We start from the raw sequence: 19,174 nt of genomic DNA, 5'->3' as shown, positions 1-19,174 counted from the left end.
ATGTACCCTGTAGGTCTCTGCATCAGAAATTATTAATATTCCTGTATACAATGGAGATTCATCATCCATTGTAGAAATGTATTCTCTCATGGGTATTAATCCTTACTAAAACCACTGTTTTATTTATTTTAGAGTTCAAAGCTTAGTCAGACTTGGATTTATAATGTAATTAGGGAAGGGACTTGGTGTTTCTGAAATGACCCATTTTGGCATAAAAGACTGAAAGATTTAGGGGATTTCTGTGACTTTATTGAAATAGCTAATGCAAAAAGATATTGACAGTTAGAAATTAAGAACTGTTAGATAATGCGAGAATTTAGCACTCAGGAAATTTGATACTATATAAAACAGAATGAATTTTGGGAAATAAAGTGGATTGCTAAATTATATCTATGTGAATGACAGAGGACATAGTGATAGCTCTATACATTTACAAATACAAGGGACCGTTTTAGGTACTTGTTGCTAACTAAAACTCAGGGCTAGAATTCCCTTTATGGTCACCCAAAATTTTAGTATGTTTGGATTTAAACTGGGGTGGTTTGAGTGATGGGGGTGGGAAGTGAAAAACTATTTATAATGTATTGGCATCATATTCTCGTGAATCAGTTCATATTATCCTGACTCATTGTCTAATTAGTCGATGGTCTTAAGCAAAGGAACACTTTTTGGAGATTAGCTACCAAAAGGGAATTGAAGTAGTCCACACAACTGATCTATTAAGTTGCCATACTTGATTTGTGTGCTATTTGTTTAGTTTTGTTTCGAATGATCTGCTTAGTTTTCTGGTTTTATTGTACAGGAAGAAGAAATGTTAAGAACACAGTATTTTACATAACCACATTTTAGTGAAGATGATGGATTTCTACATAGTATTTCATTGAAGTACAGAAACGTGACTTTGGAAGAATCATGATATGTTGGATAAGCATAGAGATGTTGATAGCAAAATTATTTTATTGTTGTTATTTAATCTGAAATTGGAATTGACCTAATATTTTCCCCTCATATGAGATCCAGGTATCCTAGGGGAAATTGCAAAAGTGACTACTAGGTATGAGAATGGAAAAATTATACAATAAGTAGAATCCTTCATTCATTATAGCCACATGTTTCTAATTCCATATATTTTATTTGAACGTCTTTTTCCCATATCCAATAGGTTTTCCTTTAATTTAATTTAATTTTATTATATAAAGTTTATAACATGATTTTTTTTTAGATGGAGTTTTGCTCTTGTTGCCCAGGCTGGAGTGCAGTGGTGCGATCTCAGCTCACTGCAACCTCCACCTTTTGGGTTCAAGTGATTCTCCTGCCTCAGCCTCCCGAATAGCTAGGATTACAGGCGCCCACCACCACGCCAGGCCAATTTTTTGGTATTTTTAGTAGAGACAGGGTTTCACCATGTTGGCAAGGCTGGTCTCAAACTCATGACCTCAGGTGATCCACCCGCCTTGGCCTCTCAAAGTGCTGGGATTACAGGTGTGAGCCACCGTGCCCGGCCTATAACATGATATTTTGATATACATACACATAGTGAAATGATTCCTACCATCAAGCAAATTAACATGTCTATCATCTCACAGAATTATCATTTTTTTCCCAGTTGTAAGAGCATCTAAAATCTATTCTCTTAGCAAAATTTCTTTATATAATACAATCTTATTGACTGTAGCCCTCATGCTGTGCATTAGATCTCTAGACTTACTAATCTTACATAACTGCACATTTGTAATCTTTGATCTACATCACCCCATTTCCTCTCCCTTCCTGCTCTTGATCACCTCATTTCTACTCTCACATTCTATGTAATCTATTTTTTATAGATTCCACACATAAATGAGATTATGCAGTATCTTTCTTTCTGTGTCTGGCTTATTTTACTTAGCATAATGTCCTTCAGGTTCATCCATGTCCTGCAAATGGCAGTTATTTCCCTCTTTTCTAAAGATGAATAATATTTCATTGTATATGTATACCACAATATCTTTATCCATTCATCCATTGAGGGACATTTAAGTTGATCCTTATCTTGGTGATTGTGAATAATGCAACAGTGAACATGAGAGTGCAGATATCTCTTTAATATACTGATTTTATTTCGTTTGGCTATACACCCAGAAGTGGGATTGATGGATCATATAGTGCTCTATCTTTAACTTTTTAAGAAACTTCCATACTGTTTCCACACTAAGTGTACCAATTTACATTCCCACCAACAGTGTTCAAGGGTTCCCTTTTCTCCACACCCTCACCAGCATTTGTTATCTCTTGTATTTTTGATAATACCCATCCTAACAGGTGTGAGGTGATATCTCATTGCAGGTTTGATTTGCATTTTCTTGATGATTAATGATATTGGGCACCTTATCATCTATCTATGGGCCATTTGTATGGCTTCTTTGGGAAAATGTCTATTCAGTTTCTTTGCCCATTTTTAAAACAAGTTTCTTTCTTTTTTTTTTTTTGCTATTTAGTTGTGTGAGTTCCTTATATATTTTCAATATTACCTCTTATTGGATATATGTTGCACAAATATTTTATCCTATTCTGTAGGCTGCCTTTTTATTTTATTGATTGTTTCCTTTGCTGTGCAGAAGTTTTTTAGTTTGATCGAGTCCCACTTGTTTATTTTTGCTTTTGTTGCCTTAACTTTTGATGTCACATCCAAAAAATCATTGCTAAGACCAACATCAAGAAGCTTTTCCTCTGTTTTTTCTTCTAGTTGTTTTAATGTTTCAGGTCTTATGATTAGGTCTTTAATCCATTTGGAGTTATTTTTTGTGTAAAATAAGTGTCCAGTTTCAATCTTTTGCACGTGAATATCTAGTTTTTCTAACATCATTTATTGAGGAGACTATCCCTTCTCTATTGTGTCTTCTTGGTGGCTTTGTTGAAAATCAGTTGACTGCATATGCTTAGGTTTATTTCCGAGCTCTCTATTCTGTTCTACTGGTCTGTGTCTGTTTTTATGGCAGTGCCATATTATTTTGATCATTATAGCTTTGTAATGTAGTTTAAAATCAAGGACTATGATGTCTCTTTGTTTTTCTTTCTCAGGATTACTTTGGCTATTCAAGATGTTTTGTTGTTCCATACAAATATTAGAATTGTTTTCTTTCTGTGAAAAATGCTGTGGGAATTTTGATAGTCTGTCAAATCTATATATTGGTTTGAGTACTATGGACATTTTAATAATATTAAGTCTTCAAATCCACAAACATGGGTTACATTTCCTTTTATTTATGTCTTCAGTTTCATCAATGTTCTATGGTTTCAGTGTACAGATCTTTTACTTCCTTGGTTAAATTGATTCTCGAGTATTTTATTCTTTTTGATGTTATTGTAAATGATATTTTTACGTTTTTAGCATGGATTGTTATTGGTGTAAAGAAATGTAGCTGATTTTTGTATGTTGATTTGGTATCCTGCTATTTTCCTGAATTCATTTTTTTGAGTTTATTTATACAGTTTTTTTGAAGTCTTTAGGGTTTTCTACATATAGGATCTTGTCATCTGCAAATAAAGATGATTTTACTTCTTTTTGTCTGATGTGGATGCCTTATATTTATTTTTTCTTGTCTGATTGCCCTTGCTTCCGGTACTATCCTAAATGGAATTGGCAAGAGTGTGCATCCTTGACTTACACCAAATATTTGAGAAAAAGCTTTCAGTTTTCCCCCATTGATTGTGGATGTTAGCCGTGGGCCTTTTATAAATAGCCTTTATTGTGTACTGAGGAAATTTTCTTCTATACCTATTTTATTCAGGTTTTATTATAAAGTATGTAGAACTTTGTCATATTTCTTTTTACTGCATCTATTGCAGTGATCATATGTTTTTTATCTTTTATTCTGTTAATGTGATGTACCACAATGATTGATTTGAACATGTCAATCATTGTCAAATGAGCTTGCATGTCAAATGAGCTTGCATCACAGGGAGTCCTCTCCCCATTGCTTGTTTTTGTCAGCCTTGTTGAAGATCAGATGGTCCTAGATGTGCAGGCTTATTTCTGGGCTTTCTCTTCTGTCCCATTGGTCTATGTGCCTGTTTTTGTACCTGTACCATATTGTTCATGGTGTATAATCTTTTTAATGTGTTCTTGAATTCAGTTTGCTAGTATTGTTTTGAAGATTTTTGCATCAATGCTCATCAGAGATATTGGCCTGTAGTTTATCCTTTAATTTAGATAGGAAAAAGAAATGCCAATAGCTTTAATAATAATATTAATAAATACAACACACACACATTTTAGTCCTTTTTCTCCCTACAAATAATAACATATGGGACAATTATCAATTCTTCCATGCTCCATTTACTTTATCTTATAAAATATGCATAGTAATATGTATAGTGTCCAAAGGAAAGATGTTTTTAGGGTCCTTTCTATTTCTACGACTTTTGATCCATAACTGGCAAAATGGTAAGGGATCTCATTAAAATGTCATTTCCCTGGACCACAAGTGTTATTGCACCAAAATTTTAGAACGGTCTATGATACAATTCTATTGAGCAGCATCATTTTGAAATATATGTTTAATGAGTATTTAACTGAAAGATAGAAGCGTAAGTCGAGTTATGGCTTCTTTACATTTAAAAAGTAAGTTAGTGTTTTGAATACTGATAATACAAATAAATTATAAATACCAAAGGGTAAAATAATATTTTTATTGATTCTTGTTTGCATTATATTCACCCACCATGATTCAATTATGTCTTGCTTTTTAGAAAATGTTACATCTTCTTTAGTTACTAGACACAGAAAAAAACAAGCATTTGCCTAAAACAAGAATTCAGATTACACCCTCAGACCTAAGTTATGTGTATGCATACAACTGGTCTACCTGTTTTAAGTGAATTTATATTCAACAGCAAGGAAGTTAGTGAATGGTTTTGCCCATATCTTTTAATACAAGGAATAATCAACAAACTGTCACCATGGTAATGCTTACAGAAAGTCTGATACTTCCAGGTATCAATCTTTTCTGCTGCCACGTAGATAGATAGTGTAGCTGCTTAGATCCAGCTGATATCATGCTGGAAACTATTCTATCATAATTCTATCAATTGGAGTGTTGGCATACCCATGATTCCCTTGTAAGTTCAATCAAATGCCTCATAACAAACATCTGATTCAGTGGTAAATAATCCAGTTCGTAGATAGTGTAATTTTATTTATGTATTTATTTTAATATATTTTTAATTTCAATAGCTTTTAGGGTACAAGCGGTTTTTGGTTACATGGCTGAATTATACACTGGTAAATTCTGAGATTTTAGTGTGCCCATCGCCTGAATAGTATGCACTGTAACCAATATGCAGTTGTTTTATTCATCACCCCTCCCACCCTCTCAGTTCTGAGTCTCCAAAGTCTGTTATATCACTCTGTATGCTTTTGTGTACTCATACATTTGTATATATTTTGAGAAACGTCTATTCATGTAATTTGCCCACTTTTTAATGGAATTATTTGTTTTTTTTTTCTTCTTGATTTGACTTCCTCATAGATTCTGGATATTAGTCCTTTGTTGGATGAATAGTTTGCAAATATTTTCTCCCATTCTGTGGATTTTCTGTTTTCTCTGCTGATTGTTTCTTTCATTGTGCAGAAGCTTTTTAGTTTAATTAGGTCTCATTTATTTATTTTTGTTTTTGTTGCATTTGCTTTTGGGATCTTAGTTATGAATTATTTACCTGGTCCAATATCCAGAAGGGTTTTTCCTAGGTTTACTTCTAGAATGTTTATGGTTTTAGGTCTTAGGTTTCAGTCTTTTATTCACCTTGAGTTGATTTTTGTATAAGGTGAGGGATAAGGATCCGGTTTCATTCTTCTACATGTGGCTTGATAGTTTTCCCAGCACCATTATTGAATAGGGTGTTGTTTCCCCAATTTATATTTTTGTATGCTTTGTCAAAAATCAGTTGCTTCTAAGTATTTGGCTTTATTTCTGGATTCTCTATTCTGTTCCATTGGTCTATGTGCCTACTTTTATACCAATACCTTACTATTTTGTTAAATATGGACTTGTGCTACGATTTGAAGTCTGGTAATATGATGTCTCCAGGTTTTTTTTAAATTTTTTTATCATTTTTTATTATTATTTTTTTGAGACGGAGTCTCGCTCTGTCACCCAGGCTGGAGTGCAGTGGCGCGATCTCAGCTCACTGCAAGCTCTGCCTCCCGGGTTCACGCCATTCTCCTGCCTCAGCCTCCCAAGTAGCTGGGACTGCAGGCACCCGCCACCATACCCGGCTAATTTTTTGTATTTTTTTAGTAGAGATGAGGTTTCACCGTGTTAGCTAGGATGGTCTCCATCTCCTGACCTCATGATCCGCCTGCCTTGGCCTCCCAAAGTGCTGGGATTACAGGTGTGAGCCACCGCGCCCGGCCTTTTTAAATTTTTTAAATCATTTCCTTAGGTTTTTGGGGAAGAGGTGGTGTTTGGTTACATGAGTAAGTTCTTTACTGGTGATTTGTGAGATTTTGGTGCACCCATCACCCAAGCAGTATATACTGTACTCAATTTGTAGTCTTTTATCCCTCACTCCCCTCCTACCCTTTCCCTCAAATCCCCTTAGTCCGTTGTGTCATTCTTATGCCTTTGTGTCCGTATAGCTTAGCTCCCACTTATGAGTGAGAACATACAATGCTTGGTTTTCCATTCCTGAGTTACTTTACTTAGAGTAATGGTCTCCAATTCCATCCAGGTTGCTCTGAATACCATTATTTTGTTACTTTTTAATGGATAAATAGTATTCCATGGTGTGTATGTATATATACATATATCTCACAATTTCTTTATCCACTCATTGATTGATGGGCACTTGGGCTGCTTCCATATTTTTGCAATTGCAAATTGTGCTGCCATAAACATGCGTGTGCAAGTATCTTTTTTGTTTAATGACTTCTTTTCCTCTGGGTAGATACCCAGTAGTGGGATTGCCGGATTAAATGGTAGTTCTACTTTTAGTTCTTTAAAGAATCTCCACACTGCTTTCCATAGTGGTTGTACTAGTTTATATTCCCACCAGCAGTGTAGAAGTGTCCCCTTTTTACTACATTCACACCAACATCATTATTATTTTTATTTTTTGATAATGGCCATTCTTGCAGGAGTGAAGTGATATCGCATTGTGATTTTGATGTGCATTTCCATAATAATTAGTGATGTTGAGCATTTTATCATATATTTGTTGTCCACTTGTATATCTTGTTTTGAGAATTGTCTATTCATGTCTTTAGCCTATTTTTTTGATGGAATTGTTTGTTTTGTTCTTGCTAATTTGTTTGAATTCCTTGTAGATTCTGGATATTTGTCCTTTGTCAAATGTATAGATTGTGAAGATTTTCTCCTACTCTGTCATCTATCTGTTTACTCTGCTGATTGTTTCTTTTGCTGTGCAGAAACATTTTAGTTTAATTACTTCTCACCTATTTATCATTGTCGCATTTGCTTTTGGGTTCTTGATCATGAAGTCTTTGCTGAAGCCAGTGTTCAGAAGGGTTTTTCCAATGTTTTCTTCTAGAATTTTTATGGTTTCAGGTCTTAGATTTAAGTCCTTGATCTACCTTGAGTTGATTTCCGTGTAAGGTGAGAGATGAGAATCCAGTTTCATTCTTCTACATGTGGCTTGCCAATTATCCCAGTACCATTTGTTGAACAGGGCGTCCTTTCCCCACTTTAGGTTTTTGTTTGCTTTGTTGAAGATCAGCATTTGGCTTTATTTCTGGGTTCTCTATTCTGTTCCATTCTTCTATGAGCCTATTTTTACACCAGTGTCATGCTGTTTTGGTGACTGTGACCTTATAGTATAGTTTGAAGTCTGGTAATGTCATGCCTCCAGATTTGTTCTTTTGCTTAGTCTTGCTTTGTCTATGTGGGCTCTTTTTTGTTTCCATATAAGTTTTAGGATTGTCTTTTCTAGTTCTATATGAAGAATGATGGTGGTGTCTTCATGGGAATTGCATTGAATCATTTGATTGCTTTTGGCAGTATGGTCATTTTCACAATATTCATTCTACCCGTCCATGATCATAGGATGTTTTTCCATTAGTTTGTGTCATCTATGATTTCTTTCAGAAGTGTTTTGTAGTTTTCCTTGTAGAGGCCTTTCACCTTCTTGGTTAGGTATATTCCTAAGTCTTGTTATTTTTTTGCAGCTATTTTAAAAGAGATTGAGTTCTTGATTTGATTCTCAGCTTGGTCACTGCTGGTGTAGAGCAGAGCTACTGAGTAGTATACATTGATTTTGTATTCTGAAACTTTGCTAAATTCATTTATCAGTTCCAGGAGCTTTTTGAATGAGTCTTTAGGGTTTTCTAGGTATATAATCATATCATCAGCAAACAGTGACAGTTTGACTTCCTCTTTACTGATTTGGAAGCCCTTTATTTATTTCTCTTGTCTGGTTGCTCTGGCTTGAACTTCCAGTACTATATTAAATAGAAGTGGTGAGAGTGGGCATCCATGTCTTGTTCCAGTTCTCAGGGAGAATGCTTTCAACTATTCCCCATTCAGTACTATGATGGCTGTGGGTTTGTCATAGAAGGCTTTTATTACATTAAGGAATGTCCCTTTTATGCCAATTTTGCTGAGAGTTTTAATCATGAAGGGATGCCGGATTTTGTCAATGCTTTTTCCGCATTTATTGAGATGATCATGTGATTTTTGTTTTTAATTCTGTTTGTGTGATATATCACGTCTATTGACTTTACACATGTTAAACCGTCCCTGCATCCCTCATATGAAACCTGCTTGATCATGGTAAATTATCTTTTTGATATGCTGTTGGATTCAGTTAGCTAGTTTTTGTTAAGGATTTTTGCATCTATATTCATCAGGGATATTGGTCTGTAGTTTTCTTTTTTTGTTATGTCCTTTCTTGGTTTTGCTCTTATGGTAATAGTGGCTTCATTTAACAATTTAGGGAGGATTCCATCTTTCTTTGTCTTATGGAATAGTGTCAATAGGATTGGTACCAATTCTTTGAATGTCTGGTAGAATTCTGCTCTGAATCCTTCTGCTCCTGGACTTTGTTTTGGTGGCAATTTTTTTTATTACCACTTCAATCTCGCTGCTTGTTATTGGTCTGTTCAGCTTTTCTAATTTTTCCTGATTTAAGCTAGGAGGGTTGTATATTTCCAGGAGTTTATATATCTCCTCTAGGTTTTCTAGTTTATGTGTGTAAAGGTGTTCATGGTCGCCTTGAATCATCTTTTGTATTTCTGTGTTGTCGGTTGTAATATCTGCTGTTTCATTTCTAATTGAGCTTATTTGGATCTTCTCTGTTCTTTTCTTGGTTAATCTCTCTAATGGTCTATTTTATTTATCTTTTCAAAGAACCAGCATTTTGTTTTATCTTTTTTTTTGTTTTAATTTCATTTATGTCTTTTCTGATGTTTGTTATTTCTTTTCTTCTGGTGGGTTTTGGGTTTGGCTTGTTCTTGTTTCTCCAGTTCCTTGAGGTGTGACCTCAGATTGTCTATTTGTATTCTTACAGACTTTTTGATGTGGGCATTTAAGGCTATGAACTTTCCTCGTAGCCATGCCTTTGCTGTATCCCAAAGGTTTTGATAGGTTGTGTCACTATTATCATTCAGTTCAAAGAGTATTTTCATTTCCATCTTGATTTAATAGTTGGCCCAATGATCATGTAGGAGCAGGTTATTTAATTTCCATGAATTTGCATGGTTTTGAAGGTTCCTTTTGTAGTTGATTTCCAATTTTATTCCACTGTGGTTAGAGGGAATACTTGATATAATTTTAATTTTCTTAAATTTATTGAGATTTGTTTTGTGGCCTATCATATGTTTTATCTTGGAGAACGTCACATGCACTGATGAATAGAATGTGTATTCTGTGGTTGTTTGGTACAATGTTCTGTAACTATCTATTAAGTCCGTTTGTTCTAGGGTATAGTTTATTGTTTCTTTGTTGACTTGCTTACTTGATGACCTATCTAGTGCTGTCAGTGGAGCAATGAAGTCCTCTACTATTATTCTGTTGCTGTCTATTTCATTTCTTAGGTCTAGTAGTAGTTGTTTTATAAATTTGGGAGCTCCAGTGTTAGGTGCATATATATTTAGGATTGTGATATTTTTCTGTTGGACAAGGTCTTTTATCATTATAGAATGTCCCTGTTTGTATTTTTTAGCTGCTATTTCTTTAAAGTTTGTTTTGTCTGATATAAGAATTGCTACTCTTGCTAGCTTTTGGTGTCCATTTGCATGGAATGTCTTTTTCCACCCTTTTACCTTAAGTTTATGTGAGTCCTTGTGTGTTAGGTGAGTCTTAAAGGCAGCAGATCTTGGTTGGTGAATTCTTATGCATTCTGCCATTCTGTATCTTTTAAGTGGAGCATTTTAGGCTATTTACATTCAATGTTAGTATTGAGACTTGAGGTACTGTTCTATTCATCATCCTCTTTGTTACCTGAATACCTTGTTTTTTTTTTTTTAATTTATAGTGTTGTTATTTTATAGGTCCTATGAGATTTATGCTTTAAGGAGGTTCTGTTTTGATGTCTTTCAAGAATTTGTTTCAAGATTTAGAGCTCTTTTTAGCTGTTCTTGTAGTGGGGGCTTGGTAGTGGCATATTCACTCAGCATTTGTTTTTCTGAAAAAGACTGTATCTTTCCTTCATTTAGGAAGTTTAGTTTCACTGGTTGCAAAATTCTTGGCTGATAATTGTTTTGTTTAAGGAGGCTCATGATAGGGCCTCAATCCCTTCCAGCTTGTAGGGTTTCTTCTGAGAAATCTGCTGTTAATCTGATAGGCTTCCCTTTATAAGTTTCCTTGTGCTTTTGCCTCACAGTTCTTAAGATTCTTTCTTTTGTCTCAACTTTAGATAACCTGATGACTATGTGCCTAAGTGATTATCTTTTTGCAATAAATTTCCCTGGTGTTCTTTGAGCTTAGGGTCCCCACCCCTCTGCACCCCCCTCCCTGACCCCATTAGTATCATTTGGCTGTGCAGGCTCATTTTTGGTTCCATGCGTATTTTAAGATTATTTTTTTCTAATTCTGTGAAAAATTATGATGGTATTTTGGTAGAAATTGAATTGAATTTGTAGATTGCTTTGGGCAGTATCATCATTTGCACAATATTGATTCTTTACATTTGTGAGCATGGGACGTGTTTTCATTTACTTGTTTCATCTGTGATTTCTTTCAGCAGTGTTTTGTAGTTCTTGTAGAACTTTCACCTCCTTGGTTAAATCTATTCCTAGGTATTTTACTTTTTTGCAGCTATTGTAAAAGGGATTGATTTTTTGATTGATTCTCAGTTTGGTTGTTATCGATGTATAGCAGTGCTACTGATTTGTGTAGATTCATTTTGTAGTGTGAGACATTACTGAATTCATTTATCAAATCTTTAGAGTCTTTAGGATTTTCCATGTATACGATCATATTGTTGGTGAACAGTGATAGTCCACTTTCCTCTTTTCCAATTTGGATGCCCTTTATTTCTTTCTTTTGCCTGATTGCTCTGGCTAGGACTTCCAGTACTATGTTGAATAGAAGTGGTAAACGTGGGCATCCTCGTCTTGTTCCAGTTCTTTGGGGAAATGCTTTCAAATTTTCCCCATTCAGTATGATGTTGACTATGGGTTTAGACATTTTAATTTAATTTTATTTATTTTTGAGCCAGAGCCTTACTCTGTCACCCAGGCTGAAGTGCAGTGGCATAAACTTGGCTCACTGCAACCTCTTGTTTCTCACGGTCAAGCAATCCTCCCACCCCAGCCTCCCGAGTAGCTGAGACCACAGGTGCATGCCATCATGCCTGGCTAATTTTTGTATTTTTTGCAGAGATAGGGTTTTGCCATGTTGCGCAGGCTGGTCTCAAACTCCTGAGCTGAAGAAATGCACCCACATTGGCCTCCCGAAGATACATTGTAATTTTAAAGCATATATCCCCACATATATATAAGCCAACTATAATTAAAATTTTATTTTATCCACCAGTGTTTTGGGTCTATTAAGTCATTTATTTAGCAAATATATGTTGAACATTTCTCTACAAACCAGACATTGTGTTAAACTCTAGGGATTAAAAATAAATTAAAGGTCAAGTTAGATCCTAAGGTTAAACTCAAGTGTTAAACCCTAGATGTTCAAAAATAAATAATGGTCCAAATTGCATGTTTTCTAATTGGTGGAGTTCAGTTAAGATACTAGACAATTAGAGTTAAAGCAAATGTGCTGATTTCCAGTTTTTATACACTCAAATTTTCTCTCTTTTTTTGTCTTAGCCAGTTTTACTACAATGTATTATATTTGATTAATACAAATCTGAAGAAGTTGAAAAAAGAGAAACTAATAACATGCTCATTTCTGCTAAAATTCTACGTTAAAAGACACATAAATAAATGCTTTATTTAGACAAAAACAAAACAGGGCCTTGTTTTTGTAACTTTCTAAAATACTTGTGAAGTGGGTGAACATTTGTTTAAATGCTGTTACTAGTTCAACAGTTTTTATTTTGGGGTAAAATTACATTATGGAATTATAGTTCTACAAAGCCATAGCAGAATACACATTTGATATTTCATCTAGGTTGCAAAAGTGAGGTAGTTATTCAGCTGGAAATTTAAATATTGTTTCTTACTTGGCATAACTCTGACTCCCAGATGTATCAGTTGCATATAACAGAGCCAAACCATCCGGTTGGAAAAGTGAACAATATGATCCAAATCAACTAATTCAATTTTAGGCTTATTTTATACCTATTGAGATTACCTCCAATAGTAGAGGAAGGACTTTTAATTAAGTGAGGTTTCCTCTGCCTAGGCTCCATTTTATTACTAATTGCCTCTGTGCTTCATAGTGCCTCTTTGGATTATATTGGCTCTTCTCTTAAAGATGCCTCTTTGGATTATATTTGTCTTTAAGTTTTTGTTTTTCTCCAGCCAAAAATTTATCATTGCATAAATAATGTATTAGTGTTAACATTTACATAAAAGAACATAGCATTCACCAGGGAAAATAAATTTAAAGTGCCAAAGACTTAAATAATGAAAGGAGAAACCTAGGACATACCAGCTGTCACGTAGTCAGTTTGCTCAAGTGAAATCTCTCTTGCCAGAAGTGTTGGCTAGAGCTTTGTTCCCTCTTTACAAATTAAATAATCCTAAGAGGATAGCTCTTTTTACTATAAATCATCTTTAGAAATATTTTCTTTCCACACACCCACTAATCAATTTCATTTATTTTTGGAGATAGATATTTAATAAACCAAGACAAATAATTTCTTCAAACATATCATAATCAACTTTCACATCGGTAGTTTTAGTAGATTAATTTTCTTGAATAATAATAAATATAACACCAGCCAGTGTACAAATATGATGGAAATAATTAAAGAATCAAAGTTTCTTTGAACTAAGAATTTTAACCTCAGGGTTAACAAGGCCCCTAGATGTTTAATCTTAACAAAATAATTTTTAAATACAAAATGAAACTATTACACTGTGATATTTAGAATGATGAAGTATTGATCTTAAATTCATATTTATTACTATGTTCTTAGAAGATGTTTTTGGCAGCACCTAAGTTGGAAGTAAGAGAGATTCCTATGATGAAAAAGTATGCATACATCAAAATCTTTGTAGATCACAGAATCCTTCAACTTTCTGATGATCATTGTACTGGAACAATTAGTAAATGAGTTAAGTCACTGAATTAAGATAAAAGTGAAATGGCTGGCTCATTAAAACTGCAATATGAAGAAATTACACTGCCTCAATAAACTTCTCAGTATAGCCCAGGTGAGATGAGATGAATTACTAAATCTGCTCAGAGAAACATTAATGGCCCTATTGCCGATAACTGCTCTAGTTCTGTTATAGAACCTCTTTTTTTTGCTGTTACCTACTTCAAAGAGGGCCATTTCCTTAGGTAACAAGACATATAATCTCTTAGGACTTTAATATTCAAATGTTTCATTTGATTGACAATCATCTATTGACTCCATCTTTAAATTAAGCTGACATAAAGGATTATACACACACATATAATTTTTCTTTAAAATAGAAATCTTTGGAGAATAATGAAGCATGATTAATGACACATTTTTTTCTGCTATGTACTGAACTGTGCCCTTAACCCCAAATTCATATGTTCAAGCTCTAGCCCCCAGTGTGATAGTATTTAGAGACAGGACATTTGGGAGATAATTAGATTCAGATGAGGTCATGAGAGTGGGGCGCTCATTATGAGATTTATTATATCTTTATAAGAGGAGACACAAGAGAGAGCTTACTCTGTTTTTCTTTGCATGAGTACTCACTTAGGAAAGGCCATATAAGCCTACATTGAGAAGGTGGTCATTTGCAAGCCAGGAAGAGAGACCTCACCATACCTGGCCATGCTGGCCCTTTAATCTTAGACTTCCATCCTCTGTAACTATGAGATAGTATACTTATGTTGCTTAAGCCACCCAGTCTATGGCTTTTATGTCTATTTTTGTATGGTAGCCCAAACCAAAAGAGACAAATTTTGGTACTGATAAGTGAGGTGCTGCAGTAACAAATACCTTAAAAATGTGTAAATGCCTTTGGAACTGGGCAATGGGTAGAGACTGGAAGAATGTTCACTTGCATGCTAGAAATATGGATGGTAAGGGTTATTCTGGTGAGAATTCAGAAAGAAATGAGCTTTGGGAGGCTGAGGCGGGTGGATCACCTGAGGTCCGGAGTTTGAGACCAGCCTAGCCAACATGGTGAAATCCCGTCTCTACTGAAAATACAAAAATTAGCTAGGCGTGGTGGTGAGTGCCTGTAATCTCAGCTACTTGGGAGGCTGAGGCAGGAGAATTGCTGGAAACCGGGAGGTGGAGGTTGCAGTGAGCTGAGATGGCGCCATTGCACTCCAGCCCAGGTGACAACAACGAGACTCCATCTCAATAAATAAATAAATAAATAAATAAGTAAGTAAATAAATAAATAAATAAATAAATAAAAGAAGAAATAAAGATCATGTCCATGTTATCGGAAACTGGAAGACTGGTGATCCTTATTATAAAGTGGCAGAGAACTTGGCTCAACTGTGTTCTAGTGTTCTGTGGAAAGTAGAACTTGTGATAAAATTGTATGTTTAGTTGAAGAGATTTCTAAGCAAAGCATTGAAGGAGCAGGTTGGTTCCTTCTGACTATTTATAGTAAAATGTAAAAGGAGAAAGATGAACTAAAGAAGGAATTGTTCAGCAAAAAGTAACCATAACTCAAAGATTTGAAAAGAATTCTCAGCCTATCCATATTGCAAAAAATGATAAAGCTTGTTCTCAAGAGAACACCAAGGATGTGGCTGAATGAACATTTGATAATGCTTATGGGATTATATGGGTAGAAATGCTGCCAGTTGGAACTGAAGGGGGTGGAGATGGGATGAAATGAAGGAAAGCTTTTGAACTTCTTGGATTTTACAGGACAGGACAATGGAGCTATTTGACTAAAAACATGCTTTATTCTTCAAAAACAGGGAAAAATGACTTAAAAGGTGATTATTCAGAGTTCATCAGGGTTACTGCCCTTGTTTCAATGGGCCATATGGCTTCAGCTTGAAACCTTGGGGGATGGACTGCCCTGCAGAACCATGGGGATAGGAACATTTGGAGCCTTGGGATTGATGCTGCTACCCCAGTGGGCCTAGAAGGTGGGACATCAAACCAAAGAGGATCATTGTTGAAGCTTAATGGAATTTGCTTCTTCCATTGTTGATCTAATGGAATTTGCCTTTCTAGGTTTTGGACTTGCTTTGGACCCATCACTTCTTTGTTCTTTCTGATTTCTTCATATTGGAATAGGAATGTTTGTGCTATACCTATCCCACTATTGTATTTGGGAAGCACATAACTTGTCTGGTTTCACAGGTTCACAGCTGAAGAGGAATTTTGCCTTAGAATGAATTGTACTTTGAATTTAACCCATAGATGATTTAGATGATATTCAAATAGAATGTTGGAAATAGTGGCCTTATAGAAAGAGATACCAGAGAGCTTTCTCTCTCTTTCTCTCCCCCTGCCTTGTGAAGACATGGTGAGAAGATGGATTCTACCAGCCAGGAAGAGTCCTCACCAGAAATTGACCATGCTAGTGCCTTGATCTCAGACTTCCAGCCTCTAGAACTGTCAGAAAATACATTGCTGTTGTTTACGCCACCCAGTGTGTGGTATTTTGTTATAGCAGCCTGAGATAATTAATATACTTGCTTAATAAGTAACTCAAAATACAGAGAAAAAGACAACCATCCCAAGAAATATGTAGGAAAATGTATGGCTGTTATGTGCTGAATTGTGTCTCTTTAAATTCATATTTTGAAGTCCTAACTCCATGTATCTCAGAATGTGACTATATTTGGAGAGACAATCTTTAAAGAGGTAATTAAGGTAAAATGAGGTCATATGGTTAGGCCCTAATTCAATATGACTAGTACCCTTATAAGAGAAAGAAATTAAGATACAGAAATGCACAGAAGGAAAAAAAAAAACATGTAGAGACACAAGGAGGAGAAAGTCAACCTTGTGAATACCTTGATTTCAGACTTCTAGCCTCCAGAACCGTGAAAAAGTAAATTTCTGTTGTTTAAGCCACCCAGTCTATGATATTTTGTTATGGCAGTCTGAGCTAATACATTTTTATTATGAGCACAAAACTTTATTTCTCTCAGAATGGAGACATAGAGATAAATAGTTTTATCAGTAAAATACAAAAACAAAAGAGGGAAACATATACGATTTTTACAAGTAAATGTTGTGAGCAAATTTGGCATTTAGGGTGCTGTTTTGAATTTTTAAACTTTCAAGATTGTGAGCACTGAGGACTTAAGTCAGAGATCTGTCTTTTGCCCAATGCTTTGCAGATTTTACTTCTCTAGTAGTCTTCTTTTCCATCTTCTTTTTCTTCCAAAAAATGCATTCAATGTGTGTTCTCCCAAGTTGTAGACTCTATCTGAAACATTTCACTCTTTTCCACTGACAGTCTTCTGACATCATAAGCTCTCTACTTCCCATCACCAAGAGACGTCCAGGAAGTCTTTTTAAAATGGTAGAAAAAATCAACAAAGTTTTTTGATCTTAGCATCTTACTAATTATACATTATTTTACTATTGCAATTCACATAGGCACCTATTTAAGGTAATAAATGTTTCATAATTTTGTTAAGGTATGTGTTTGATTATTGTCTCTTATATCTGCTTATCTCACAAAAAGGGAAGTGATCATTTTTCAGTTTGTAACCACTCAGCGGGTTCACCTTGCCCACTGCCTAGACAGAGCCAATTTATCAAGACAAGGGAATTACAATAGAGAAAGAGTGATTCATGCAGAGCTACCTGTGTAGGAGTAATAATAAAACTGAAGCTTTATTATTACTCACATTAGTCTCCCCGAGAATTAGGGGATTGGAATTTTAAAGATAATTCGGTGGGTAGGTGGCCAGTGAGTCAGGAGTGCTGATTGGTTGGGTCAGAGATGAAACAATAGGGAGTCAAAGCTGTCCTCTTGGGCTGAGTCTATTCCTGGGTAGGGGGCCACAAGACGAGATGAGCCAGTTTATCGATCTGGGTGGTGCCAGCTAAACCATAATTTCTAATCTTGTGGCTAATTTTTTAGTTCTACAAAGGCAGTCTAGTCCCCAGGCAAAAAGGGGATTTGTTTTGGGAAAGGGCTGTTCTTGTCTTGGTTCAAAGCTAAATTATAAACTGAGGTCCTCCTAAAGTTAGTTTGGTCTATGCCCAGGAATGAACAAGGACAGCTTGGAGGTTAGAAGCAAGATGGAGTTGGTTAGGTCAGATCTCTTTCATTGTCTCAGTTATAATTTTGCAATAGCGGGTTCAAGTTGGATCATTATGTATCACTGTGTCTTCCTTTCCCACCCCCTCTACATCTAGCTAACAGCTATTTTATCCAGTGTTTAGAAAACTGGTTGTTTCACAAGCATTATTAATATTTTGAAATAAATTAATTTTTCACAATAATATTTTTCATTATAGACATGGTCTTATGCTGTTAAGTCTTAGATATAGTAAGTCTGTTTTACTTATTTTAAATGGGATTACACAGGATCTCCTGAAATTGTTTGGCGAATGATAATGGTAGTGATCACGAAACTTCTGGAGTAATACTGTGAAGACATATAGCTTTCATATTTTACTCTAAAAGACTTACTTGACATATAGACTATTATTAATAATAGCATAATGTTGTACAAACAAGAGCAGCTTCATATGTTATGTCCTTATTCAACACACTTACTTTTCTCTCACAAAATCCACACACTTATTATCTTATACAGTTAAACTTGTAAAAATTTTTTTGACCTGGCTATTATTTGTAAATTAAAAATATAAAAAATAACTGCTGCATTAATATAAAAAATACGGAATGATATCAGCAAAAATGGCAGAGTAAGAAGCACCAAATTCATTCTGCTCCTCTGAAAAAGCAATGAAAAATGGTTAAAAATGGTCAGAATCAACCTTTGCGGAACTGTGGAAATAAACCAAAGGTTTTCAGCAACCCAGAGAGCACCTATTCATGAAAATGGTGGATTTTCAATAAGAAGAGTAAACTTTGTAAAATTTTAACTTAGTCTAGTCTTGTCTTCTGCTACCAAACTCGGCAGTGGCTATGAAAATAATAGCCCTTGGTGCCAGATGGAACAGAGCACCTCTCATTTGGAAGAACTGTAATTTTTTTTTTCTTTATTATACTTTAAGTTTCAGGGTACATGTGCACAACGTGCAGGTTTGTTACATATGTATACATGTGCCATGTTGGTGTGCTGCACCCATTAACTCGTCATTTAGCATTAGGTATATCTCCTAATGCTATCCCTTCCCCCTCCCCTCACCCCACAACAGGCCCTGGTATATGATGTTCCCCTTCTTGTGTCCATGTGTTCTCATTGTTCAATTCCCACCTATGAGTGAGAACATGTGGTGTTTGGTTTTTTGTCCTGGTGATAGTTTGCTGAGAATGATGGTTTCCAGCTTCATCCATGTCCCTGCAAAGGACATGAACTCATCATTTTTTATGACTGCATAGTATTCCATGGTGTATACGTGCCACATTTTCTTAATCCAGTCTGTCATTGTTGGACATTTGGGTTGGTTCCCAGTCTTTGCTATTGTGAATAGTGCCGCAATAAACATACATGTGCATGTGTCT

The sequence above is a fragment of the Symphalangus syndactylus genome, chromosome X, assembly GCF_028878055.3.
Source record: "Symphalangus syndactylus isolate Jambi chromosome X, NHGRI_mSymSyn1-v2.1_pri, whole genome shotgun sequence".
Classification (NCBI taxonomy): domain Eukaryota; kingdom Metazoa; phylum Chordata; class Mammalia; order Primates; family Hylobatidae; genus Symphalangus; species Symphalangus syndactylus.
The sequence above is the reverse complement of the archived record's forward strand: the minus strand, read 5'-3'. Positions refer to the sequence as shown.